Consider the following 27,307-nt stretch of genomic DNA (forward strand, 5'->3'; position numbering starts at 1 on the left):
GGATATCAGGTGCGCAGTGCGGTCAGTGATCTGGCAAAAGGACTCCTCTGCATTCCTCTGGTTAGGATCAGGAAGGGATGGGGGTTAGTATTCGGGCCCTGGGAGCAAGTCTGGGTTAGGTGAAAATATCTTGCAGTGTCCAAGCAGGAGTACACCAGCTGACATGTTTGCAGGAGCTTTTTGCAGATGCCCTGAGCTCCCTTGGTCAGGGGATTTGTGTTCACTTCTGGTATTCACCCCTCACCCCCACCCCAGGGGGGACTGGGCCAGAGACCTTGAAAATAATGAAAGGGTTACTTCTGTGTGCCTTTCAGCCAAGACCCAATTTTCTCCCCTGCCTCAGGGCCTGATCCCACCTGCAGATCCCAACCATTCCAAACAGGAAGCCTGCTCCTTCTCCACACCTAAAAGTAAGCTTGGGGAGGGGGGAGGCAGGAGATACAAGGGGGAGCAGACCTCCAGCCTCTTCCTGTCTGCCCATTGTCGGGCCCTTAACTCCCCTGCCCCCATCCCCCATCCCCCATCCCCCATCAGCAGCTTCCCAGGAATGCTTGACCCTGGGCTTCTAAGACTCCCAGCCTGTGGCCCCATTTAACCGGACACTCCTACCACCACCACCCCCACCACCCCCCCACACCCACCCACCCTTGTTTAACCTGCATTAAGCTTTAATGTGAGTCCAGCAGACACACAGCTGCCCACCTTCCTTTAAAAGAATACTCTGACCCTTCCCTCTGGAGACAGCTTCTTGCTCGATTTCAGGCCTAAGAAATCCTTCCGGCATCCCCGGGGCATGAGTTCTGGTGACCTGGACTCTGGACAGTCCCTGGTTATGTGACCACCTCTTCTTCCGTCTATTCCCTCTCTCCATCACTGAGAGTGGTATCTGCCTTCCTACCCTATTCCAGTCACTGCCAGAGCTGAGAATGTCAGGGTACCACCCAGACCCACAGCTGACTTCTCCCCAGAAGATGACGAATGGAACATACCCAGTGTTCTGAGATAAAGACTGTGTCAGGGGTCCCCAGGACCGCCCAGGCCCAGCAATTCATCAGACGACTCTCCACTATGGTTTATTACAGTAAAAAGATACAGCGCAAAATCAACCAAGCGAGAGGTGCGGGGAACACGCGGGGGGGCAGGGGGGGGGGACGACCAGGCTCTCCCAGGTCAGTGAACTGGGACACGTGAGAGGCGTCCACCAGGGAAGCTCATTAGAGGCTCCACGGGTAAGACTTCACTGGGACTGGTCACGTAGCACGCATCCTTTGTCTAGCATATGCCCAAATTTCCAGACTCCCAGCAGGAAAGCAGATGGCCAGCATAAACTACATTGTACAAACAGGGAGGGGCCGTGAGCCACTCATCAGCCAGGGCACGGTGGGCGCCCTCCCGAAATCAAGGGCCCAGGCGCCACCGAGGGCCAACCTTGCAAGCAGGCCTTCCCAAGGACAGCAGTCTCAGGCCTGTATGTTCACTCTTTTCTGCTCAGATTGCCAACTTGGAATACTACACTCAACGAAAATATGCTTCAAGAATGGGGCAAAATAGAGACATTTTCAGGTTAACAAAATACCATGTTTTCCCCCAAGAGAGCTTCAGTAAATTATAAAGGATGCACTTCAGACAGAAGGAAAGTGATCCAGAAGGAAGATCAGAGAGGCGGGAAAGCATGAAGAACAGGATGGTGTGAGACACTTTATGATGTCCGCTGGGCTGAAAATGATGAGATGAACAACACATGGGGGAGGGATGTAAGGTCAACGTAGCCAAACGTCTATGTGCGTTTTGCGGGACCATGGAGCTGTTACTTCATTTTATTTTTATTTTTAAATATACTTTTATTGATTTCAGAGAGGAAGGGAGAGGGAGAGATAGAAACATCAATGATGAGAATCATTGATTGGCTGCCTTCTGCACGCCTCCTACTGGGGATCTAGCCCGCAACCCGGGCATGTGCCCTTGACTGGAATCGAACCCAGGACCCTTCAGTCTGCAGGCCAATGCTCTATCCACTGAGCAAACCGGCTAGGCTGTTACTTCATTTTAGATTGTAAAAAATTAATCATGAATGTCAACATATCTAGGGTAAAACTTACTAGGTTAGAAATATAAATCCCACACTTGTACAAAGAAAAAATATGAATTAGAAAACATATTTAATCAATCCAAAAGAAGACAGAGAGGAATACTAATGGAAGAGAAGGCAAATATAAAGCACAAAATAAGGTAGCCAAAACAATCCAACAGATCGCTGGTTATCATATAAGTTGTAATAATATAGATACAATACAAATGACTGAAAATTCTCACTTCAGAAAGACAAAGGTTTTCAGAATGGATTACAGAAAAATAGAACTTTGATATTGTTGACAAGAAATGTCTAAATATTTGATTTCCAAAAGATTTAAAGTAAAGAAATGCACAAGGATATATTTAGACAAATTAACAAAAAGAAAGTGAATATAGCCTATTATCAGACAAAATAGTATTTAAGGCAACAAGTATCACTAGCAATAAAGAGAATCACCACATTGTGATATAAGATTTAATTCACCAGGAACATAGAACAGTACAAATATGTATGCACCCAACTAAACAGCATCAAAATACCTTATAAAAATACCTTATAAAAAAATTGGACAGAACACCCTGGCCAGTGTGGCTTAGTAGGTTGAGCATCATCCCATGCACCGAAAGGTCGCCAGTTCAATTCCCGGTCACGGCAGGTGCCCAGGTTGTGGGTTCAATCACTGGTAGGGAGAATGCAGGAATCAACTGATCTCATAGCAATGTTTTTTTTTTCTCTATCTCTCTCCCTCTTCCTTCCTCTCTAAAATCAGTAAAAAACATATTTTAAAAATGGACAGGATTACAAGGGGAAATGCACGATGCTGCCATTTGTGGGATATTCTCTACCTCACTTTCTGTCATATTTAGATCATGATGTTACCATGTAGATTAAGCTCTCCAGCCAACAAGCTTAACTTTGGGGGAGAAATAGAACAACAGCTATTGTTTTGACTCTCACATAGAACTTTTATGGAAAAAGATTCTATAGGGCATATTTCACCAAAGGACTGCTGTCACTCTCTGACCGCACCACAATTAAATTGGAAAGTATTCACCAAGAGAAAATTAGAAAAATGCTATATTTGGAGATTCATGAACTAACTTCTAAATAATTCATGTGCCAAAGAAGAAACCATAGTAGAAATCACTTAGTGTGCAGAAGTGAAAAACAATGACAATACACCCTATGGCAGTCTTTATAGGTATTTGTAGCCTTAAACGGTCATGTTAGAGAAAAGTATCCCACCTGAGAGGTTGTAAAAAGGACAAATAAATCCACAGAAACTGAAACCCTACTTCGTCCCCTAGTGCCGCGTTCATTGCTCCTAAGCCAGGCCTTTGGATCCAGTAGAGCCTCAAGTGGCCAGAATGGGACTCCCAGAGCTGGCGCCTGGCTCACTGTGAGCGAGGAGGGGGGAAGGCACGCTCCAGGACCAGGATACCCTGGTTGTTGGTCCAGCGCACAGATTACCACGCTGGGCGGAGGAGGAGGTCCTAACCCTGAAGGTTGATCCCAAGACCCTAACAGGGCTGCAGGTCTAGTGGGCCATTCTAAACTCCTGCTTGGCTGGACTCTTTCAGAGGGGATGGAATACGGAAGAAGTAGTGGGTGCCATTATTTGGTCTTGGGTCTCATTCACACTCACGAATCCCATGTTCTGAGGTGACACTACCCAGAAGCCCACGCTGGAACATGAGGCATTCAGTGAGCCTTTGCACAGTGGTGCTGGCAGAGGCACAGCCACCTGTGGGGCAGGTGTCAGTAACAAGCCATGGTCCCCTCCAGCATAGAAGAGGGCTGATGGAACCACGTTGCTACCAAGCGATTGGCTGATATCCTCCCAGAGATGCCATCAGGTGGTGGTAGATAAATGTTGATCCAGGTCAGCCTTGAGGAGAGGGAGCCCACGCTGCTGCTCGGTGTAGCAACCAAGCAAGCCCTGGAGTTGTACCACACAGCGGCCAGTGAGGCCCCAGCTAAGTCCTCCTGTCTCCCCAGCTCTGAGTGAGTCTTTGGATGTGGATGTCCTGGTGGGCACTGACAGGAAACACAATCTTCATGCCCACAGCTTGTGCCCAGTGCATAGATTCCTCCTGAAGTGTCTCCCTCCGAACCACTGTCTCTAATCTCCCCATCTTACTCCTTCTAGGTCCCTGACCAACTAGCTGAGCCATTCACCACGGTTCAGAATTCCACACACATACCGACACCCTCACTGACATTTAAAAAGAACAATTTGCTAAATTAAGTGCTAGTGTAGGGAATACAGTTACTAGTTAAATTGTATGGTTCATAATTTGAATATAAGGGTCAAGTCACCTGAACTCTCAAGGGGAAATTTATATCAGCTTAACCCACTTCCAATAAATATTATAAATAATGAAATGGTGGCTTTAGCCAGGTAACTCAGTCGGTTGGGGTATCGTCCCATACACCAAAAGGTTGAGGGTTTGATTCCCAGTTAAGGCACATACCTAGGTTAAGGGTTCAATTCTGAGTCAGGGCACGTATGGGAGGCAATCAATGATGTTTCTCTCTCTCGTTTTCTCTGCCTCCCTTCCTCTTTCTCTAAAATCAATAAACATTTACTAGAGTGAGGATTAAAAAATAATTAGATGATGTAAAAGATTTGAAAGTAAATTAGAAAAATAAAAAAACACTACGGAAAGTAAGTTATTAAAATACTGATGAAGGAATGGGAAGAGCCGAGGTATGTATTTTCTTTCCAAGGAAGTGGATGGTGTTGGTATCATTAGGCTATTCCAGGCAACGTTGGAAACACTTGCCATGGGTAGTCAGACCGCATCCTGCCAACAATCAGACAAGCAAACAAGCTCAGGGAGTGTAAGGCTCTTGCCACCCCCTCCCCCAAACCCATTCCCTCCCCCAAGAAAAATCCTGGAAAAAATGAGCACAAGAATTGGATCCTGATCTCTTTCAGAGCCTGTGCTCATTCTACCGGAAGCTACACTGTAGATCCTGGCTGACGGCTGCCCCTAAGGTCTAAGGAGCCAAAGACCCATGGTCAGTAGACGGGCATACTTCGTCCTGCATTTCGGTTCTCAGTGGGTCCAGTGGGACCCTGGACTGATCTTGTGTCCCTAGTCACATTAGGCATACTTCACTGACGAACTGTCACATTTCTCCCTGGACCCAAGTAAGGGCTTTTGTGAAGGGACAGACCAAGTGGAAGCTCCTGAAACTGCTCCCTGCCCCCTCACCACTGAGACACTAAACCAAAACGTGACTCCCTCCCCCAGGGGAGTCCCCACCAACGGGGCCGCTTTCTAGGACTCGGAAGATGATTCCTACTACATCTTCATTTAATGCACGTTTGGCTTGAACAAAATCCAGATAGTAGCTTCTCACAAACGCAATTGGTGGTGATGCCAGTGCTCAGTGGGCCCAGGTACAAGTGGGAGCGTGTCCACAGAATAGGTCATGTCTGAGATGGACACCACAGGGTGGGGGCGGCATCCTGCATGGGTGCAGAATGGCTCTCTCCTCACCGAGGCTGCTCTGGCTGTGACACGTGATGACCAGCCATCAGCCCACATGGAGCTACGGAACTTCGGGGAAGCACTCAGTCTAGCCACGGTGACACCTTGCAGAGACATCCAGTTTCCAAGCTGCCTCGCTAAGGAGCTTGGAGGAGGAGGAGGAAGAGGAGGAGGAGGAGGAGGAGGAGGAGTTGTTGGAGGAGATGGAGGGGAGAGAGGTGGAGATTGGAGTCTTTGTGAGCTGACTTTGTGTCCCAGGGAACATTTGACAATGTCTGGAGACATTTTTGAGTGTCAGGTGTGTGGGCTGGGGTGCTACTGGTATCAGTGGTGGATGCCAGGCACACTGCTAAACGTGGCACAACGCCAGGACAGCAACCCCCAACCACAGGAATGTCCAGCCTACAGTGTCAGCAGTGAGGGGCCGAGGAAGCCATGTGCTACTGGCCCTTCCGGCAGTTGATCATTAGGGCTGGAAGGCTGCTTGTCATTCTAGTCCACTTTCGTATTTGTTTTAAATGCTCCCTAGTGAAGAGTGTAATAAAATGTAGAGGCCCAAGGAACCAGAATTCTAGGCAACCTCGGTTCTTATTCAGACCTTCCAGGGATCCTAATGCCTTCTGGAGCCTGGGAAGATGCCAGAACTGCCAGGAGCCCAGACAGTTTTTTTCTGGGCCCAACAGCGACAGCTGATCTTGGACTCGGATCAGGATTGGGCTCCTCATGGTCTCTGCACAGTGCCAGGTTGGCTGGGCTGGTGGGTCTAGGCTGCCATGTGGGCTCTGTTCTACCAGACCTCTTGCCCTCCACTGCCAGAAGCCGGTCCATCCTTGCTGCTTTACATAGTTGCTGCAGGGAAGAAACATCTGCACAGCATATGTTTCAAGGGACCTGGCGTATATGGCATACTGTTCTTAATATGTTTGTTCCCCTTCTTAGCGTTATGTGTTTTAACCAAGGTCACCTCTCTGAGAAAGGTTGTTTCCACAGGTGAGGATTTTTTTCCCTGGAGTTAGGGATTAATAGGACTAAGGAAGAGAATAAATCAGTGAAACCCCCTAGTGTTACAAAAATTACCATGTACTACTTATGAAGAACTTGGACTAAGACTGTTGGCAATAAATTTGGAACTTGTTGGGCCCACATCCCCAGGGGTCTGCCCACCAGGAAAGCACCAAAGCCTATACCCCTGGAGACCCACCAACACAGGGCAGTCCCAGGAAGGCAAGCAGCGAGGCTGGGAGGACATAACCTTTATTGGATAGGATAATCTCCTTCAGTCACTTCCTTATAGCTTATCAGTAGAGCAGTGACCTTGGAATAGCCCTTATAATAGAACACAGAGATTAACCTAGACAGGATTAAACTCAACAGAACTAGATTAACAAACCCCCTAACATTTGGAATAGAATGGATAGGATTAAAATCAACTGGTATAAATACAGATGTAACAGGACAATAAAGAGAGAACCTGGCTAGAACCTGGCTACCGAACCTGGCTGGAGAACTTGGCTAGAACCTGGCTAGATAACCTGGCTATGCTGATCAACTGAACGCTGCCTCCGTGTCATTCCATCTTTGCCGACTCCGTCCACACCTTTGGGAACCCCTGGACCTGCTGGGGCTGGACCCCCAACACTCCACCAAACCAGCCAGCTGTCACCAGGCAGTGGTTCAGGGCAAGACCGAGCAGGATGCACCAGACCTCTTGAGACCCTGTCCTAGCACGGCCTGGGTGTTAGGTCCATCCAGGTGTGGTGAGGCCCACAGATCAGGAGACGCCTGTCATTGAAAAGGCAGTTTGTGCCCTAGCTGGTTTGGCTCAGTGGATAAAGCGTCAACCTGCAGACTGAAGGGTCTCCGGTTCAATTCCAGTCAAGGGCACATGCCAGGCTGTGGGCTTCATCCCCAGTAGGGGGCGTGCAGGAGCCAGCCAATCAATGATTCTCATCATTGATGTTTCTACTCTCTCTCCCTCTACTTTCATCTCTGAAAATAAATAAAAATATATTTTTTAAAAGGCAGTTTGTTCCTCACAGTTCCTAGGAGGAGGGGGCATGCCAGGCTGCAGGGGGGCCACAAGCAGAGAGGGGGAGGGAAACTTCAGGAAAGGTTTGAGGGAAGGAGTGGGTGAGACAGGTAACGGGCTAAGGAGGTGACGATTGGCCAGCTGGAGTGATTTCAGCAGGTCACAGTGTGGGGTGCCTTAGCTGTCTGTGCCTGACCCAGACTGGCTGTTGGGGCAGATGGACTGGGTAGGTGGATGGACTGGGGGGGTGGGTGTGGGGGACTGGTGTCTCAGGAGAGTAAGAGTAGAAAAGGCAGGGGGATGGGCTAGTTTGCATGTAAAAGGTGTGCTGGAGGCAGGGAGGGTGTTCCGTTGTCCCAGGGCTCCAGCAATCGGCTGGCCTGAGTCCACAGGCCCCAGAAGCCAGGACGTCAGACACAGAAACCAGACAATGTGGTTAAACAGACCCAGTCCTGGGACTGGTACTTCGCTTCCAGTGCATCCTGTTGGCCAGAGCAGGTCACAAGGCCAGCCCAGATCCGAGAGGTGGGAAAACAGATTTCCCTCTCTATGGGAAAAGCGGCCGTTTCCTTTCAGATGGTGTGGGAGTGGGCAGGAGGCCTGGAGCTATTGCTGCAAACCTTCCATCACGGGACCCAGAGATTCACTCCCCGCAGGCCCCTGGGTTTGGATGAAAGGGTGCTGTCAGGGTGAGGGTGGGCAAAGGGAGGCCTTGCTGGGTGGTGGCTTCCCCAGCGCCTCCCCCTTTCCCGGCACCTTAGGAAGGGGCTCCAGCCCTGTCCCGGGCGCCCTGACTGCAGAGAAGAGTGGAGGCCTCTCTACCCCCAGGGCAGTGCCTGGCCCTGGGGCCTCGGGCAGCGGGTGTGGAGGGTGTGGACCGAGAGCAGCAGCTGTGTTTCCTGGTCTGCCTGGGTCTCTGAGTCAGGCGGGACCCAGTGCGCTCCCAGACCCACTCGCCCTGGAGGATCCTGTGGACACCAGACTGGTGTCCATGGTGCTGATGTACAGTTTGGTGGGGACACTGAAAGCAGATCAGCTCTGAAGGGGTTGGTGGGTTTTGCTTTACTTGCCCTGAGTAGACTTCTAACTCATGACTCAAGAAAAGTGCTGTCCTTTCATTTTAAGAAAATGAGTGAACTTGTGTTACAGGGACCTCTCTCACTTCCACACTCTGCACAACACCAGCCACTGCCATACATGAGCCAGCAGGTGTCATCAGTGGCCAAGAAAAGATGAATCGCCTCTTTCCCATGGATTTGGTTTGACACTCTTCACTATTCCTGTCCGTTTTCATATATGAGAACAAAAAACAAAGACTGGAATTTTATTCTGAATAACAAGTTATTTTACATAAAAATAATAGAATTTATGAAACCAATTTACATCACCTTTCCAAATTGGGAAGCTATAGAACAAGCACTTTTGCTATTGACTTGAGTGCTTCTTTATTAAATCTAAGCCTCGTTCCAAATAAAAAGCATTTTTGTAAAACTGATTAACAAGACACTGCTTACTTCTAATGCTGGCTGAGTAAGCTCCTCTCAGAACAACTTGCCCAGTGGTGACAACTGTAAATTCTGGGCGATGTACAAAAAGCAACTGTCTGAAGGTACTGAAAAGCACCTGAAAGCAGGCAGATACTGGAGAGGAGTTGGAAATCGCTAGTCTGATGGGGGTTTTCTCTTTATTTCCTCTCTTTTTCTCTCTTCTGTTTCTTTCTCCGGCTTTGGTGTGTTACTGGAACATACTCTCACAGACCTTCTGAAGCATCTGCAGTGTCGTGGATCTGTGAACAGCGCTTTACTGGTTGCTCAGGGTGTTCATTATATATACGTAACTCACCACAAAGTTTTAAATTTCAAATTATTGGTTCAGATGAGTCCAGTCCATCTGCTTTTTGTTTCCTTAAAGGGACCTTTACTATGATGCAAGGGCATAAACCATTTATAGGTAAGTGGAGCTGAAACTTCCCCCGTTTTAGTTTTTATTGGTGACTTTAGTTTTCTTATTATTTCAGGTTACTGGCTTTATCAGGTCCAATTCTTCGTCTCCAGATCTTGAAATATTATTTGAGATGTGGAATGTCTTATATTCACAAAGTATGTCAGTTAAAGATAAAGCTTTCTCACTTAAAAAATGGGCAGAAGACCTGAACAGACACTTCTCCAGAGAGGACATATGAATGGTCAAGAGACATATGAAAAAATGCTCAACATCACTAATCATCAGAGAGATAAAAATTAAAAGGGCAATGAGGTACCATCTCACACCTGTCAGAATGGCTATCATCAATAAATCAACAAACAAGTGCTGGCGAGAATGTGGAGAAAAAGGAACCCTTATACACTGTTGATCGGAATGCAGACTAGTACAATCACTATTGAAAACAGTGTGGAGCTTCCTACAAAAATTAAAAATGGAACTGCCATTTGACCCAGCGATCCCACTTCTAGAAATATAACCTAAGAAGCTTAAAACATCAATAAGAACATATGCACCCCTATGTTCATAGCGCTATTTACAATAGCTAGGATCTGGAAACAGCCCAAGTGCCCATCAGTAGATGAGTGGATAGAAAAACCTGTGGTTTTGCGACAGCATGGATGGAACTGGAGAGCATTATGCCAAGTGAAATAAGCCAGTCAATGAAAGAAAAATACCACATGATCTCACTCATTTATGGATAATAAAGACCATTATAAACTGATGAACAAAAATAGATACAGAGGCAGAGCAGCATCGAACAGACTGTCAAACTACAGTGGGAAGGCTGGGGAGGGTTGGGGCCTGGGAGGGGGGTGTAAGAGATAAACCGAAGGACTTGTACGCATGCATATAAGCATAACCAATGGACACAAGCCACTGGGGGGTAGGGGAGGCCAGGGGAATGTCAAAGAGGGTAAAAAAGGAGACATATGTAATACTCTTTCTAATACTTTAAGCAATAAAACAAAATTTAAAAATATATAAATAAATAAAGATTAAAAAAACCTGTGGTACATTTATACCATAGAATACTATGCAGTTGTGAGAAGAAAGGATATCTTACCCTTTGAGACAGCATGGAGAGACCTGGAGGGTATTATGCTAAGTGAAATAAGACAGTCAGAAAGACAAATAAACTGATGAACAAAACAGACCCAGAGACATTGAAGTATGCAACAAACAGACTGACATATTTGAGAGAGAAGGGGGTGGAGGTGGAGTGAGATTAACCAAAGAACTTACATGCATATATGCTTAACCCCTGGACACAGATAATAATGCAGTGAAGGCCTGGGGAGGGGGTGGGAGCCTGGTGGATGGGGTCAATGGGGGACAAAAGGGGACATCTGTAATACTTTCAACAATAAAGATAAATTATGAAAAGGGTAAAGCTTTCTAATGTATCAGTTAAAAGGGAAGTTTTATTTTTAAAGCCTGTATTTACAAGTAAAATAATTCATATTTTTGTGTGTAATAGAATTTTAATCCTTGAAGAATGGAAATGGCAGTGGTTTTTGTTTTTTGAATTTTTTGTTTTTTCTGTTTTGTTAATCCTCACCAGAGAATCTTTTTTCCCCTTTGATTTTTAGAGAGACTGGAAGACAGGGAGGACAGGGGAGAGAGAAAGAGAACATTGATGTGAGAGAGACACACAAATGGTTGCTTCCCCCATGCATCCCGACCTGGGCCAGGGATCGAACCTACAACCCAGGCAAGCGCCCTTGCCCAGGAATCAAAACTACAACGCTTCGGTGTGTGGGTCGAAGCTAATCATGAGCAACGCCACTGCCAGGGTGGAATGGCAGTGGTTTTAATTTTATATATAGTGTGGCTTATTCAGTAGCACTTAAAATTTAAGTGTGCTTAACTCCACTAATACCCAGAGAAATGTAAATCAGAACCACAAAATGTCACTTCCCACTGTCAGAACGGCTGTTATCAAAAAGACAAGGAACAAGTGTTGGTGAGAATGTGGAGAAAAGGGAACCCTTGTGTATTGTTAGTAGGATTGCAAATTGGTGCAGCCACTATAGAAAAAAGTATGGAAGTTCCTAAAAAAATTAAAACTAGACCTAGCATATGACTCAGCAATTTCACTTCTGGGTATCTGAAGAAACCCAAAACACTAATTAAAAAAGATATATGTGGACACACACACTGAACACAAGCATCCACAAACAGACCACAGAACATGTCCAAGAGGACGCAGAAGACCAAGGCGGGAGCGAGCCGACCGGTCGCAGGCAGCAGTCTTGAGCCAGACACGACATCTCAAAGTTCCCAAATTACGTTCACTCGAGAAAAATTGGAACAGCTCTTGGGACTCTGGGAGGAAGAACTCCCAGGTGTCAGCAAGGACGTGTTGTTGCCTGCCACGAGAAGCCCGGCTTCCTCAATTCGCCAATTCCGGGAACAACCCTTCGGAGCTAGCACCCGTTCAAGCACAACTGAAACACTTGTTGCTGTCTTAAAGACTAACGATGAACCCATAATAAATAAGCTTCAGAATATACAAGACACATTGGCAGAGTTCCAGCTCTGTGTTGACAGCTCTCTTCGCAAAGTTAATGATCAACTTAAGACTCTGAAAGAAAGGGTCGACAAGGTTGAGAACAACACTGAAGAGATGAAGAGAGTCATGAGTAGGCTGAGCCTGTCATCATATGTATCCGCTGCTATACCTGAGCCGGAAGTCGACATTAGGCCTTGACTTAAACCACAAGTAACTCAGCAACCTAAGGCCCAGTCTCAAGCACAAGCACAACCAAAGAAGGGGAAACAGACTTCCCAGACCTCTCGCCTCCTCGAGAATTTCTTCAAGACAACAGGGAGTAAAAACTAACAACAACAACAGAAAGATATATGTATCCATGTATTTATTGCAACATTACTTAGCATAGCACAGATATGGAAGCAACCTAAGTGTCCATCAATAGACAACTGGATAAAGGAGATGTGGTTGGCCAGCGTTCTATGGGGAGAAGGGAGGAGAGGTGGCCGTTTTCCTCCACACATCTGTTATCCCATAAGACTGAACTATGTGAAATATGAGTCGGCATGTAAGAGCAAGATCCATATGGAAAAGAATACCAGGAGAAGATGAAGAGTCGCCCCAGCCAGCTGAACCCGTGGTTTCTCAGCACGAAAAGACTAAAAAATATATATTGACTTAAACATATTTCTGCTACAGAGGTTGCAGCAAGTAGAGAAGGACAAGGATGCCTTAGAAAAAGAGTTGACCAGTCTTTTGGAAGTCAGAAATAAACAGCTGGAATCAGAAATCTCCAAAGTGCCAACTTCTCGAGATTATAGAAAAAGAGAATTGGAAAAATATGTGCGACTCTACCAAGAACAATTCGAAGGCAGAAAGTTACTGGAAAATAAACTAACTGATTTTCACAGGACTAAGGAGAGGCTAGCAGAAGTCAGCACAGAACTTCTCCTGGGAAAACAGATGAATAGACTATTGCTCAGCAAGAGAAATTCTACTCCAAGAGAAAACTTGGACAGTACTACCTCAAGGCCATGCACTTCAACTTACTGCAGGAATGCAGACACCATCTTCTACCAGCATATCCATGACAGCCCCAGTCAGGCTGTGTTTGGATCCCCAGTGTTTGAAACCAGGTCACCAGGGGTCACCACGGGCTGCAGGTTCTGTCCTCAGCTCAGTGCTCCTGCCTTTCCCTGGAGAAGGCTTGGCTGAACCTGACGACCACCCCCACCCCCAACCCCACCCCGACCCCCACACAAGAGGTTCCATCTTTCTCCAGAAGTTCCCTGGATCCTGACAAGTTCTGGCCTCAAACCACAAACAGACCCCCACAGGTCTCTGGTCTGACCCAGCTCTTCACAGGGCGATGTGAGCCCAGCGCAGGAGGGGACATGGGCAAGGCCTTCCAAAGGGGCACTCATTCAGCTATTCATCCTGTTATGGAGGGCTTCCTACCATTGGCCAGGTGCTAGTCCCCACCCTCAGGCGCTTACAGACACTGGAAGGAGGTATTTAAATGGATTTAGAACATGTAAACACCCCCCTGTGATATGCCAAGTGTTCCCTCCATTTTACAAACATTAACTTATAACACTCTCCATAACCTCAGAGAGTGTAGGTTTTTTATTATTGCTGAGTGCCTAATGGGGAAACTGAGGCAGAAAACCACTCCTCTCAAAATCTGTATGTATAAAGTACAAATATTAGTACCACTCAAATTCTGTGGAGCAGGCATCTACAAATGGTTTGGTTGGGTGCCTCTTCATCAAGGTGTCTGTGAAGCAGGTGATGCGTTTGAACTGAGGCTCGACTGGAGACAGATTAGCTCCCAAGTTCACTTGCCTAGTTTTTGCCAGGATGCAGTTTAGACTGAGAGCCCGAGTTCTACCTGGTGGCGTGGGCCCTCCCCTGGTTCTCTCCTATGAGGACTCTACATAGAGTAGCTCAACACATGGGTACTTGTTCTCCCCGTTGCAGAGAGATGACAGACAGAAAGACAGAGACACAGACATAGAGACAGTGAAATAGAGAGGAAGGAAGGGACCTCAAGAATGAGACTACAAGACAAGTGACAGGACCTGACACCCCATCAGCTGGGCCGTCCTCTATGTTGTTCAGAAGCCAGTTACTGAGCACTCAGAGGACACACAAGGATGTTCCCACCAGGAGGCTGGACTCCCTCGAAGCCACTGTGAAGGCCCCTAACGCTTGGGCCCACATGAGGCACTTGTCCGAGGCTAAGTTTAACAAGAGACCACGGTGAGGTTGTAGGCCAGTGAGTGACCATATCGGAATTTCCTGTCATTTCCAACCCTTAAAGGTACAGACTTGAAAACAAGGCCACCATGAGCAGTGACTTCCCTGATATCACAGGCTGGGCCCAGGGCGCTTTTGTCTAGTGTTCCATGCTGTGTCCCACTCACTCTTGTCATCTTCCACCTCTATGTTTGTGTACCAGATTCATGGGACACCAGCCCACAGCTGTTCGGGGCCTTGTCCCATCTGCACCTGATGACTTCCTATGGAAATGGTGTCTAGCATCATCCTCACTGGGCAGTTTGGGAGCCTGGGGGAGGCCCTGAGAGGCACAGAGGCTTCCTCCCGGGCACAGAACACTTATGAAAAAGGAGGTGTGAACTCGGCTTTTTCCCCCAAACCGGGGGCCTCGTTCTTCCCAGGGAGCTTGTGGGGAAGGCTGTGTTGGATGCTTGTATAAAGGTATGGAGATAACATGAGCCAGGAAGGTGAGAGGTCAGCAGCCCAGAGGGGCCTTTGGGTGGCTCTGATTGGAGGAAGGGGCACAGCTCATGGAACCTTGAAGGGGTGACCTCACTTCTCTGGGGACAGATCCCTAACAGACATTGGAACCGAGGTAACCAGGTACCCACATTCTAGAGACAACTGCCTTTCCAGGTCACTTGAGTGGAGAAGGTCAGGAGACCTTCTCTGTTGCTTCCCGTTCTTCTGATGCTCTGGGCAGAAGAAAGCCCAGGGTGAGAGATGTTTCTCTTGCTGTAGAAACAGGCACAAGCGGCACCACTGAAACCCCTCGCCCTCTGGCACGAGGCACCCAAAGGTAACCGAGTGCAGGCCCTTCCAGGTCACACTTTGGCGCCAAATGGTGTCACACCTGGGGAGCCCCACACCTCTTACCCCTCATCCCGGGTGTGTGTGTGTATGTGTGTGTGTGTGTGTCCGGAATGGTGAGCGGAAGAAAGGGGGAATGAGGGATGCTCATCCTGGGCAGAAGCAGGTTGGTAAGTGTCAGAAGCCTGGAGGGTGTGTCATGTTCACTGCCCAGGTCATGGCTCACAGGAAGGGAAGCTGAGTGCTGGGGTCGGAGCTCCACTACCTACTTGTTAATCGCAGGGGTGCTCAAGGAGTCATCAACTTCACTCCCTGCCTGGAGGTCTTTGCAGATGCCCCTCTCTGCCTGCTCTGGGGAGCAGAGTGGGTGGTGGGCATCTTCCCCACTGGTAATGCCCATGCCCCTGATGCCTCCTGGCCCGGTAGCGGGCTGTGTCTTTGCAGAGCTCCAACAAGGGCAGCGTAGAGGAGCTGGCTGACAGGTTCACTTATGCCCTCAACGGGTACAAAGGACAAGTGCGTCAGGACAGGGAAACCGTCCAGTGCCAAACTGAGGTGAGAGCTGGCCCACACCCAGGACCCTGAGGTGACTGGGGTGGGACCAGAAGTCAGGCTCAAATCTGGGGCCTCAAAGTTCTCACAGGCCCACTCCCAAAGTGATCTGTACCTACAATCCTCCTGACCAGGTCCCTGGTAGGGGAGAAAAGCAGTCTTTCTTCAAGTGCTTGTTGGGATCAAAGAGAAAGCATTTGTTGCTGTCTTTGCCTCATGCTCCTTTCAACTGATGAACTCCCTGCCCCAAGTATCCTGTGGTCCAAACCAGCCCGACTGTCCTTGTAGACCTCTAAGCCTTACACATCATCCCACTTGAGAATGCTGTGTATTTAAAATAAGGGGTTTAGGGGGATAGGGCGTAGGAAGGGATTAAGGTCTGGAATACTTTTCTCTGCAACCTATCACCTCAGACAGAGGATGACAAAACATTGCAGTGCGGCCAGGTCAGGAGCTCTGGCCTTACCCAACTCCATATCATCCCAACAAGGACAGAGTTTGCATCAGTGATTCAGGCTTTCCCTGTGGCTACACCTTGACACAAATCAATTCTTGCTAGCTCAGCAGGGTTGCCAGGAACATCCTCACTGTGTCCTCATAGACTACGTCTGCCATGACACAGGACCATAGATTGGGTGGAAGGTTCCTGATGCCTCCTGGCTCAGTATCCATTCTGTCTTAGCAGAGCTCCAAGGAGGACATCATTGAGGTGCTGGCCCATGGACCTGACTACACCACCTATGGGGTCAGGGTGCAGGTGCACCAGGCTGACAACAGAGACCAGTGCCTGTCTGAGGTGAGTGCTGGCCTTGAGGGTCTCTACACCCATAACCCCAACACAACCTGGCAGTGCCCAGAATCCACACTCAAATCTGGGGACTCCCCGGGCACCCTCCCTGGACTCTCCATAGTGTCCCACAGCCCCAAGAAAAAGAAATGCGTACCCCAACACCTCCCGCCAGCAACTTGGGACGGCAGAGAGACACTTCTCATGAGATCAGAAAGATGGCGGCTGGCAGGACGGAGGTGAGGTTTAGGAAATGAGTGAGTGAAGGGATGAAAGGAGAGTGTGTGGATGTGTGTGGTGTGTGTGTGAGTGAGTGAGGGACAGTAAATCCGGCAGGAGCAGCAGAGGCTGAAAGACCAGGCTCTCTGGACAGGGAGAGACTAATACCACTGCGGGCACTCCCTGGACTGGGGGACTTGGGCACAGAGCCCACGTCATCTTAAAGGGGAAAGCGGCCTCTTCTAGAAACTCATCAGCACCACGACCTAGACAGGCCTTGGACATTGCCCGTGACCCGGCAGCCACTCCAGCCAAAATCCGGCAGCCACACCCACAGACTCGTAGACCCTGGGATCTCCACCTCCAAAGGAGCTCCCTCCATGCCGCGCCCGCAGCAGTAAGTGCAACTCCCCCTCCCCAGTGGCAGACCTCCCACATAGCATTCACATGTCTCCAGCAGGCAGGTCTCCGAGGCACACCACTCCATAGACATCTCTTAGAAGTCACTGTTAGCCTCAGATGGGTGTGATTTTGTACAGACACCGGCGCACTGCAACCCAGTAGAAATTCTGAATTCCCCCTGCCTGAATCACTGCCCACACACACCCAGTTGCGCAACTTTAGTGCCAGGGCCCCTCAGCACCAGGGCCCCTCAGAGTGCGTCAGAGCTCAGCGCAGGCCCGGTGAACTGCACTGCCACAGTTGTTCACTGCCCGAGCCCATCTATCCACAGGGCACTTTGGGAAGCCGCAGTGAGCCTCTGCTGGGTCCAAACTTGGACTAATAGGGACGCACTCCCCTGGGCAGTAGAAATTCTGAATTCACCCATCCTGGATACCTGCCCAAAGACGCCTTAAGTGTGCCAGGGCCCTTCAGAGTGCTTCAGTGCGCCTGTGCTAGCAAACTCACTGCAGGTGCTCCTGTGTGCTGCCACTGGGAACGGGAGCCTATCCACCACAGGTGCATCAGCAAAACTGAGTTTCCCACCCCACAGCTGCAGAACTCTGGACACTACAGTCACATGCTTTTCCAGCGTGCAGGTCTCCCAAGACCACCACTCCATAGGCAGCCCTGGGGCCCCGCTGCGAGCCCTGCTGGTCACGCATTTAAACAAACAGGGGTGCACTGCTGGGCTGTAGAAACGCTGAATTCCCTCTTCTGGGATACCTGCCCACAGACACTGCAATCCAGTGGCTTCAGTGCCAGGGCCCTTCGGAGTGTGTCAGTACACCCTGCAGGCAAACACACCACAGGTGCCTCTGTGAGCTGCAGCTGGGATCGCGTGTATCCAACCACAGAGCCAGTAGCAAAAGCTGAGTCTATCCACCCCACAACGACAGAACTCTGGACACCACAGTCATGCTTTGCCAGAACGCAAGCTTCCTGAGCCCCACCACCCCAATAGATGGTTCCTGGGTGCCACTGTGAGTCCCTGAGAGGCACACGTGATTTCAACCAAGGGCATAAGTCAGCAAAAATTGGAACACCCCCTCCACGGTTGCTGATTTCTAGACACCTCAGTTGCACCTTTCCAGCTCACAGGCCTACATCAAGAGAACTCAAATAGCTCAAGAAGGGAGCTACACTAGACTACCATACCCAGGAGACCTGAGAGGTCACACCAGTAGCACCATACCCTAAAGAAACTGGATTGCAAAGCAATCAGAGCTACAATTAAAACATTACCGCAAAACATGGGAAGACAAAAAAGCAATCCACAAAGGAAACAGAAAGAGAAATCACCAGTAATGGAGTTAAATGAAACTGAGGCTACTAACTTATCAGACAAAGAATTCAGAGTAATGGTTATAAGGATGCTCAAACGGCTGGATGACAAATACACACAACTCAATAAGAATTATAAGGAGCTGAATGAGAATGTCACCAACATGCAAAGGAACCAAGAGGAAATGAAGAACAACATAGCTGCAATAAAGAACACAATGGAAGGCTTAAACAGCAGACTAGAAGAGGCTGAGGACTGCATCAGTGAATTAGAAGACAAGGTAGGAAAAAACACACAAACACAAGAGCAACTGGAAAAAAAAACTTAAAAAGCAAGAGGAAAGCCTAAGGGAGCTTTGGGACAACACAAAACAAAACAACATTCGCTTATTAGGGGTACCAGAAGGAGCGGAGGAGAAGCAAGGAATAGAAAACCTGTTTGAAGAAATAATGACAGAAAACTTCCCTGATACTGGCAAGAAAAAAACTACACAAGTCCAAGAAGCACACAGATGCCAAACAAGATGAACCCCAAAAGACCAACACCAAGACACATCATAATTAAATTGGCAAACACCAACGACAAAGTAAGAATCTTAAAGGCTGCCAGAGAGAGACAGAAAGTTATCTACAGGGGATCTCCTATTAGAATATCAGCTGACTTCTCAACAGAAACACACCAGGCAAGAAGGGAATGGAATGAAATATACAAAGTGATGCAAAGCAAGGGAATGAATCCAAAAATACTATACCCAGCAAGGCTATCATTCAAAATTGAAGGTGGAATCAGGAGCTTCACAGACAAAAAAGGGCTAAGAGAGTTTATTACCACCAAAGCAGCAATGCAAGAAATGCTAAAGGGACTGCTGTAAAAAGAAGAAACAGAAAGACAAGAAGAAACACAAACATTAAGAATAAAAGTGACCACAAACAAGTACTTTTCAATAATAACATTAAATGTAAATGGATTGCCGAAACCGGTTTGGCTCGGTGGACAGAGCGTCGGCCTGCGGACTGAAGGGTCCCAGGTTCGATTCCTGTCAAGGGCATGTACCTGGGTTGCGGGCACATCCCCAGTGGGAGATGTGCAGGAGGCAGCTGATCGATGTTTCTCTCTCATCGATGTTTCTAACTCTCTATCTCTCTCCCTTCCTCTCTGTAAAAAATCAATAAAATATATCTTAAAAAAATAAATGTAAATGGATTAAATGCTCCAATCAAAAGACACAGGGTAGCTGAATGGATAAGAAAACACGACCCATATATTTTCTGTCTGCAAGAGACCCACCTCAGAACAAAGGATTCACACAGACTGAAAATGAAGGGATGGAAAAAATTTTTTCAGGCTAATGGAAATGAGAAAAAAGCTGGGGTTGCGATACTTTTATCTGACAAAACAGACCTCAAAGTAAAGGCCATAACAAGAGATAAGGAAGGCCACTACATAATACTAAAGGGAGCAATTCAACAAGAAGATGTAACTCTGGTAAACATATTTGCACCCAATACAGGAGCACCCAATACATAAAACAACTTCTGGAAGATATCAAGGGAGAGATCGATAGCAATATAGTCATAGTAGGGGACTTTAATACCCCACTGACACCACTGGATAAATCCTCAAAACAAAAAACCAGCAAAGAAACAGCAATCCTAAATGATTCACTAGATCAGATGGACTTAATTGACAACTACAGAATATTTCACCCCAAAGCTACAGAACATACATTCTTCTCCAGTGCACATGGGACATTTTCAAAGATAGACCATATATTAGGACACAGGCAAAGTCTCTTCAAATTCAAGAGAGTAGAAATCATAAGAAGCATCTTCTCAGATCACAATGGCATAAAACTAGAAGTGAACTACAATAAAAACATTGAAAAAAAATCAAACACTTGGAGGCTAAATAGCATGCTATTAGGCAATGACTGGGTTACCAGAGAGATCAAAGAAGAAATAAAAAGCATCCTGAAAAAAAATGACAATGAAAACACAACAATCCAAAAATCTATGGGACACAATGAAAGCAGTCCTGAGAGGGAAGTTCATAGCTCTACAGGCCTACCTCAAAAAACAAAAAAAACTGGCAATAAATGATTTAACCCTACAACTCAAAGAGTTAGAAAGAGAGCAACAAGAAAAGCCCACAGTATCCAGAAGGAAGGAAATAATAAAGATCAGAGCAGAAATAAACAACATAGAGACAAAAAAACCAAAACAACAATACAAAAGATCAATGAAACCAAGAGCTGGTTCTTTGAAAGGATTAACAAGATTGATGAACCTCTCACCAGGCTCACCAAGAAACAAAGAGAGAGGACCCAAATAAACAAAATCAGAAATGAAAGAGGTGAAGTAACAACTGACCCTACTGATATACAAAGGATTGTAAAAAAAATACTATGAGCAACTCTACTCCAACAAACTGGACAACCGCGACAAAATGGACACATTCCAAGAAATATAAAAGCTTCCAAAACTCAATCAGGAAGAATAAAAAAACCTGAATAGGCCAATAACTGCTGATGAAATTGAAACAGTAATCAAACAGCTTCAAGCAAACAAAAGCCCTGGACCAGATGGCTTCACAGGGGAGTTTTACCGAACATTTAAAGAAGAACTAAAGCCAATCCTTCTCAGATATTCCAAAAAATTCAAGAGGAAGGCACACTTCCAAGCTCTTTCTATGAAGCCAGCATCACTCTAATCCCAAAAGCAGATAAAGACACCTCAAAGAAAGAGAATTACAGGCCAATATCCCTGATGAACATAGATGCTAAAATCCTCAACAAAATTCTAGCAAACCGGATCCAGTATTACTTTAGAAAGATCATACACCATGACCAAGTGGGATTTATTCAGGAATGCAAGGCTGGTACAATATCTGCAAATCAATAAACGTGATACATCACATAAACAAGTTGAGAGACAAAATTCACATAAATATATCGATGGATGCAGAAAAGGCATTTGACAAAGTCCAACACCCTTTTTTAATAAAAATGCTCAGCAAAGAGGGAATAGAGGGATCATACCTCAACATAATAAAAGCCTTATATGACAAACATACAGCCAACATCATACTCAATGGGCAAAAACTAAAAACATTTCCCTTAAGAACAGGAACAAGACAGGGATGCCCACTTTCACCACTCCTGTTCGACATAGTACAGGAAGTGCTAGCCAAAGCGATCAGACAAGAAGAAGAAATAAAAGGCATCCAAATTGGAAAAGAAGAAGTAAAACTGTCCATATTTGCTGAGGACATGATACTGTACTTTAACCCTAAAGACTCTATCAAAAAATTATTAGACCTAATAAATGATTTTGGCAATGTAGCAGGATAAAAAATTAACACCAAGAAATCTATGGCATTTTTATACGCCAATAGTAAACTTACAGAAAGAGAAATTTAAAAAAACAATCCAATTTACCATTGCACCAAAAAATTTAAGATACCTGGGAATAAACTTAACCAAGGAGGTAAAAGACCTGTACCCAGAAAACTACAGGACTTTGAAAAAAGAGATAGAGAAAGACATAAACAGATGGAAGAACATACTATGTTCATGGATTGGTAGAATCAACATCAATAAAATGTCCATACTACCCAAAGCAATCTATAGATTCAACACACTTCCCATTAAAATATCAACAGCATATTTCACAGACCTAGAAAGATCTCTCCAAAAATTCATCTAGAATAAAAAAACACCCCGAATAGCTTCCGCGATCCTGAGAAAGAAGAACAAAGTAGGTGGGATCTCAAATCCAGATATCAAGCAGTATTACAAAGCCACTGTTCTCAAAACTGCTTGGTACTGGCACAAGAACAGACATATAGACCAATGGAATAGAACAGAGAGCCCAGAATTCGACCCAAACCCTTTTGCTCAATTAATATTTGACAAAGGAGGCAAGAACATACAACGGAGTCAAGATAGTCTCTTCAATAAATGGTGCTGGGAAATTTGGTCAAACACATGCAAAAAAATGAAACTAGACCACCAACTTACACCATACACAAAAATAAACTCAAAATGGATAAAGGACTTAAACGTAAGACGGGAAACCATAAGATTATTAGAGGACTCCACAGGTAGCAAAATCTCAGATATATGCCGAAGGAATTTCTTCATTGACACAGCTCCTAGGGCAATGGAAACTAAAGGGAAAATAAACAAATGGGACTACATCAAAATAAAAAGGTTCTGCACAGCAAAAGAAACCATCAACAAAACAACAAGAAAGACCACTGCATGGGAGAACATATTTGCCAATGATATCTCCGATAAAGGTTTAATCTCCAACATTTATAGGGAACTCATACAACTCAACAAAAGGAAGATAAACAACCCAATCAAAAAATGGGCAACGGACCTAAACAGACACTTTTTGAAAGAGGACATTCAGAAAGCCAAGAGACATAGAGAAAACATGCTCAAAGTCACTAATCATCCGAGAAATGCAAATCAAAACAACAATGAGGTACCATCTCACACCTGTCAGAATGGCTATCATCAACAAGTCAACAAATGACAAATGCTGGCGAGGATGCTGAGAAAAAGGAACCTTTGTTCACTGCTGGTGGGAATGCAAACTGGTGCAGCCACTGTGGAGAACAGTATGGAGTTTCCTCAAAAAACTAAAAATGGAACTTCCATTTGACCCAGTGATCCCACTTCTAGGGATATATCCCAAGAAACCAGAAACATCAATCAGAAAGGATATATGCATCCCTATGTTCATAGCAGCACAATTTACAATAGCTAAGATTTGGAATCAGCCGAAGTGCCCATCAGCAGATGAATGGATTAAAAAACTTTGGCACATCTACACAATGGAATACTATACAGCTGTAAAAAGGAGGAACTCCTACCATTTGCAACAGCATGGGTGGAGCTGGAGAGCATTATGCTAAGTGAAATAAGTCAGTCAGAGAAAGATAACTACCACATGCTCTCACTCATTTGTGGATTATAATGAACAACATAAATCGATCAACAAAAACAGATGTAGAGACAGAGAAGCATCAATCAGATGCTCAAAACTCAGAGGGAAGGCAGGGGAGGGTGGGGGTCAGGGGGAGAGATCAAGCAAAGGACTTGTATGCATATAAGCATAAGTGATGGATGTGGACAACAGGCAGGAAGGGTAAGGACAGGATTGGGGGATAAGGACACATTTGTAATATCTTATTCAATAAGGAAAAAATTAAAAAGAGAGACACTCCTCACATATTTGTAGAAATATCAGAGAGAGAACTGTTGTGTGACTTCACAGTAGACCTGTGGTCGGCAAACTGTGGCTCGCGAGCCATATGCGGCTCTATGGCCCCTTGAGAGTGGCTCTTCCTAAGCTTTAGGAGTACCCTAATTAAGTGAATAACGATGTACCTACCTATATAGTTTAAGTTTAAAAAATTTGACTCTCAAAAGAAATTTCAATCATCGTACTGTTGATATTTGGCTCTGTTGTCTAAAGAGTTTGCTGACCACTGCAGTAGATCATAAGCACTTGGGCATTTCACTGTTTGTGTTGCTTAAACTACCCTTGCCAGGTATCCTATGGAGCACTCAGCTCCACTGTCCTTGCAGACCTGGTCCAATCGGGGAGGTCGTTTGCCCATCGATGCAGCCTTTCAGGGCTGTTGGACATGAGCCTAATGTAGTTCAGCTGCTATGTCAGCAGTGCTGCCCGGAACACTGATGTGTGTCGGAATGGACTGTGTTAGGTTGCTTGCTTGGGCTGCCATAACATAGGACCACACTGGGTGGTGTTCACAGCAGACATTCACTTTCTCACAATTCCGGAGGCTAGAAGTGAGAGGTGGTGCTGTCAGCGGGGCTGGTATCTCCTGAGGGGGTTGCTCCTCAGCTTGTAGATGGCTGTCTTCTCTCTGTGTGTCACATGGACTCCCCTATGCGCTGCCACATGTCCTACCCTCCTCTTCTAAGGACACTGGTCAGATCAGATGAAGACACATACCACTAAATTCACGTCACCTGAATGACTTGCTTGAAAACTAAACACAAATGTGGACACATAATAGAGTTCTAGGGGTTGCAAAGTCATGGAATTAGGGGTACACGAGTCAGACCACAGTACATGTAATGTCCCCAGCTGGAGATGGATGCTCACTGCTGGTGGAAGGACGTGCACATGTAAAATTTTAACGGCTGCAGGCAGATTCCAAACCCAAAGGGCTGTGGCAGGGATGTTGCCAACAGCAGGTTCTGATGATGGATGCTGCCTTGCTCCCAGCCTGGCCCGGGAAATCTCACTCATTGAAATTTTCACCTGGCCGACGTCAAGTTGTCCAACTCAAACACAGTGTTCCTTCCCTGGCAATGGCCTCAGGGGGACACTGAGGCACCTGTCACTTTTCACCCACCACATGGATTAGCTCCTCCCTGAATCCTCTGGTCAGATTCCTGCTCCGTGATCGCCTGTCTCCCATCTGTAGTCTCCAGGCATTTGGCAACTTGCAGAATCTTCGATCTCCATAATGAGGGTCTTAAAATGCCCTTTCCTGTAAAAGGATAAAACATAACTTTCTCTTTTGAAGACAAAGGCTTTCATAGGCCATATCTACCGTGTACACTGTTTCCACGCAGGGGAGGGACAAGGTTCCCACACCCCTTCCACCCATGTCAATAGCAGGTAAGTCTCCGGTACCTGAGAGGGAATGTCATGCAGGACAGTTCCCAGTTCTGACCTGCATGCCCTTGAGCTGACATTTGATATCCCTAAGCCTCTGTGTTCTCATCTGTATAATGAGGACAATTCTTGAGGATCCATAGGGCCCCGGCTCTTCATATAGACTATTCCTACAAGGAGGTTTGTTGATCCTCAGCTAAAGGGAAGGGGAAAAAAAGATGCCAAGAAGGTGGCAATTGTATTAACATGCACGGAACTTCAGTGGCACTTTGAAGACCTACTACCTCATCCAGCCAGGGCACTCCTGTCCCCCCTCTTGCTCATGTCCTAGTGGGGCTGGGACCTCCAGAGTGAGCTCCAAACCTCCATCCTTGTGGGATTCACGGTCATGCCGCTGACATGGATGTCCTTCCTTCTCCCACCCAGTGTGCAGCTGAGCGAACTGGTGACTTGCATGAGTCCTGCAGGATGCAGGCCCTCCAGGAAGGCACCTCGGAGAAGGTGGCCACGGCCATGGTACCAGCTTTCCCGGGGGGAATCGTCCCCCACGTCTCCACACTGGCCTTCTCCAGAACCCAAGGATTCCTGGACAAGCTGTTAACTAGTGACTCTGCCCACTGCTAGCTGTGAGGCTTGAAAATGTCACCACATTTTCCTGAGTCTCAGGATGCTCCTCTGAAAAATGGAGTGGCGGCGGGAAACCTAATAGCACTGCTGTGGGGACAAACCATGGCAGGTCTTACCTGCTTTCTGGCTCTGCAGACAGGGTAGCTGGACGTGCAGCGGTTGTTGGTGGCAATTCTTTCACTCTGTCCCACGGAAAGAACTCTGACACCCCCATCAGCAGCCTGTGGCATCGGATGTTGGAAAAGCACATGGAAAGCAACCTGTTAAGCAGTGTGAGATGTCACCTAGCCGGTTCTGGTCTTTGGTGTAGCCACACTGGGGATTTTTGGGGAGAGCAGGGGCCCAGGCCAACTCAGATGTATGGATTGCTTCTGGTTGGAATTTCTTTTTTATTTTTATTATTTTTTAAAATTGTTTTATTGCTTAAAGTATTACAAAGAGTATTACATATGTCTCCTTTTTTTCCCCGCCCTTGACAATCCCCTGGCCTCCTCTACCCCCCAGTGTCTTATGTCCATTGGTTATGCTTATACGCATGCATACAAGACCTTCGGTTGATCTCTTACCCTCCCCTCCTGCCCCCCAACCCTCCCCGGCCTTCCCACTGTAGTTTGACAGTCTGTTCGAGGCTCCTCTGCCTCTGTATCTATTTTTGTTCATCAGTTTATAATGGTCTTTATTATCCATAAATGAGTGAGATCATGTGGTATTTTTCCTTCATTGACTGGCTTATTTCACTTAGCATAATGCTCTCCAGTTCCATCCATGATGTTGCAAATGGTAGGAGTTCCTTCTTTTTAACAGCAGCATAATATTCCATCGTGTAGATGTACCACAGTTTTCTAATCCACTCATCTACTGATGGGCACTTCGGCTGTTTCCAGGTCTTAGCTATGGTGAATTATGCTGCTATGAACCTAGGGGTGCATATATCCTTTTTGATTGGTGTTACTGTTTTCTTTGGATATATTCCTAGAAGTGGGATCATGGGGTCAAATGGGAGTTCCATTTTTAGTTTTTTGAGGAAACTCCATACTATCTTCCATAGTGGCTGAACCAGTCTGCATTCCCACCAGCAGTGCAGGAGTGTTCCTTTTTCTCCACATCCTCTCCAGCAATTGTCGTTTGTTGATTTGTTGATTATAGCCATTCTGGCAGGTGGGAGAAGGTACCTCATTGTTGTTTTGATTTGCATTTCTCGGATGATTAGTGACTTTGAGCATGTTTTCTCTATGTCTCTTGGCTTTCTGAATGTCCTCTTTTGAAAAGTGTCTGTTTAGGCCCGTTGCCCATTTTTTGATTGGATTGTTTATCTTCCTTTTGTTAAGTTGTATGAATTCCCTATAAATGTTGGAGATTAAACCCTTATCGGTGATAACACTGGCAAATATGTTCTCCCATGCAGTGGTCTTTCTTGTTGTTTTGTTGATGGTTTCTTTTGCTGTGCAGAACCTTTTTATTTTGATGTAGTCCCATTTGTTTATTTTCTCTTTAGTTTCCAATGCCCTAGGAGCCATATCGGTGAAGAAATTGCTTTGGCGTATGTCTGAGATTTTGTTGCCTT

The 27,307-nt window shown here is 46.4% G+C and overlaps 1 long non-coding RNA gene across 1 annotated transcript; it reads right to left on the reverse strand.

Moving 5' to 3' along the window:
• Positions 1 to 25,921, reverse strand: LOC111824456. The gene is made up of 3 exons (XR_002827537.1): positions 25,860 to 25,921; positions 24,851 to 24,988; positions 1 to 57 (listed from the first exon to the last, which is right to left on the reverse strand). It is a non-coding gene; the product is annotated as an uncharacterized LOC111824456 (long non-coding RNA).
• Positions 25,922 to 27,307: the final 1,386 nt, after the last annotated feature.

Source organism: Myotis lucifugus, unplaced genomic scaffold (assembly GCF_000147115.1).
Source record: "Myotis lucifugus unplaced genomic scaffold, Myoluc2.0 scaffold_1580, whole genome shotgun sequence".
NCBI lineage: Eukaryota > Metazoa > Chordata > Mammalia > Chiroptera > Vespertilionidae > Myotis > Myotis lucifugus.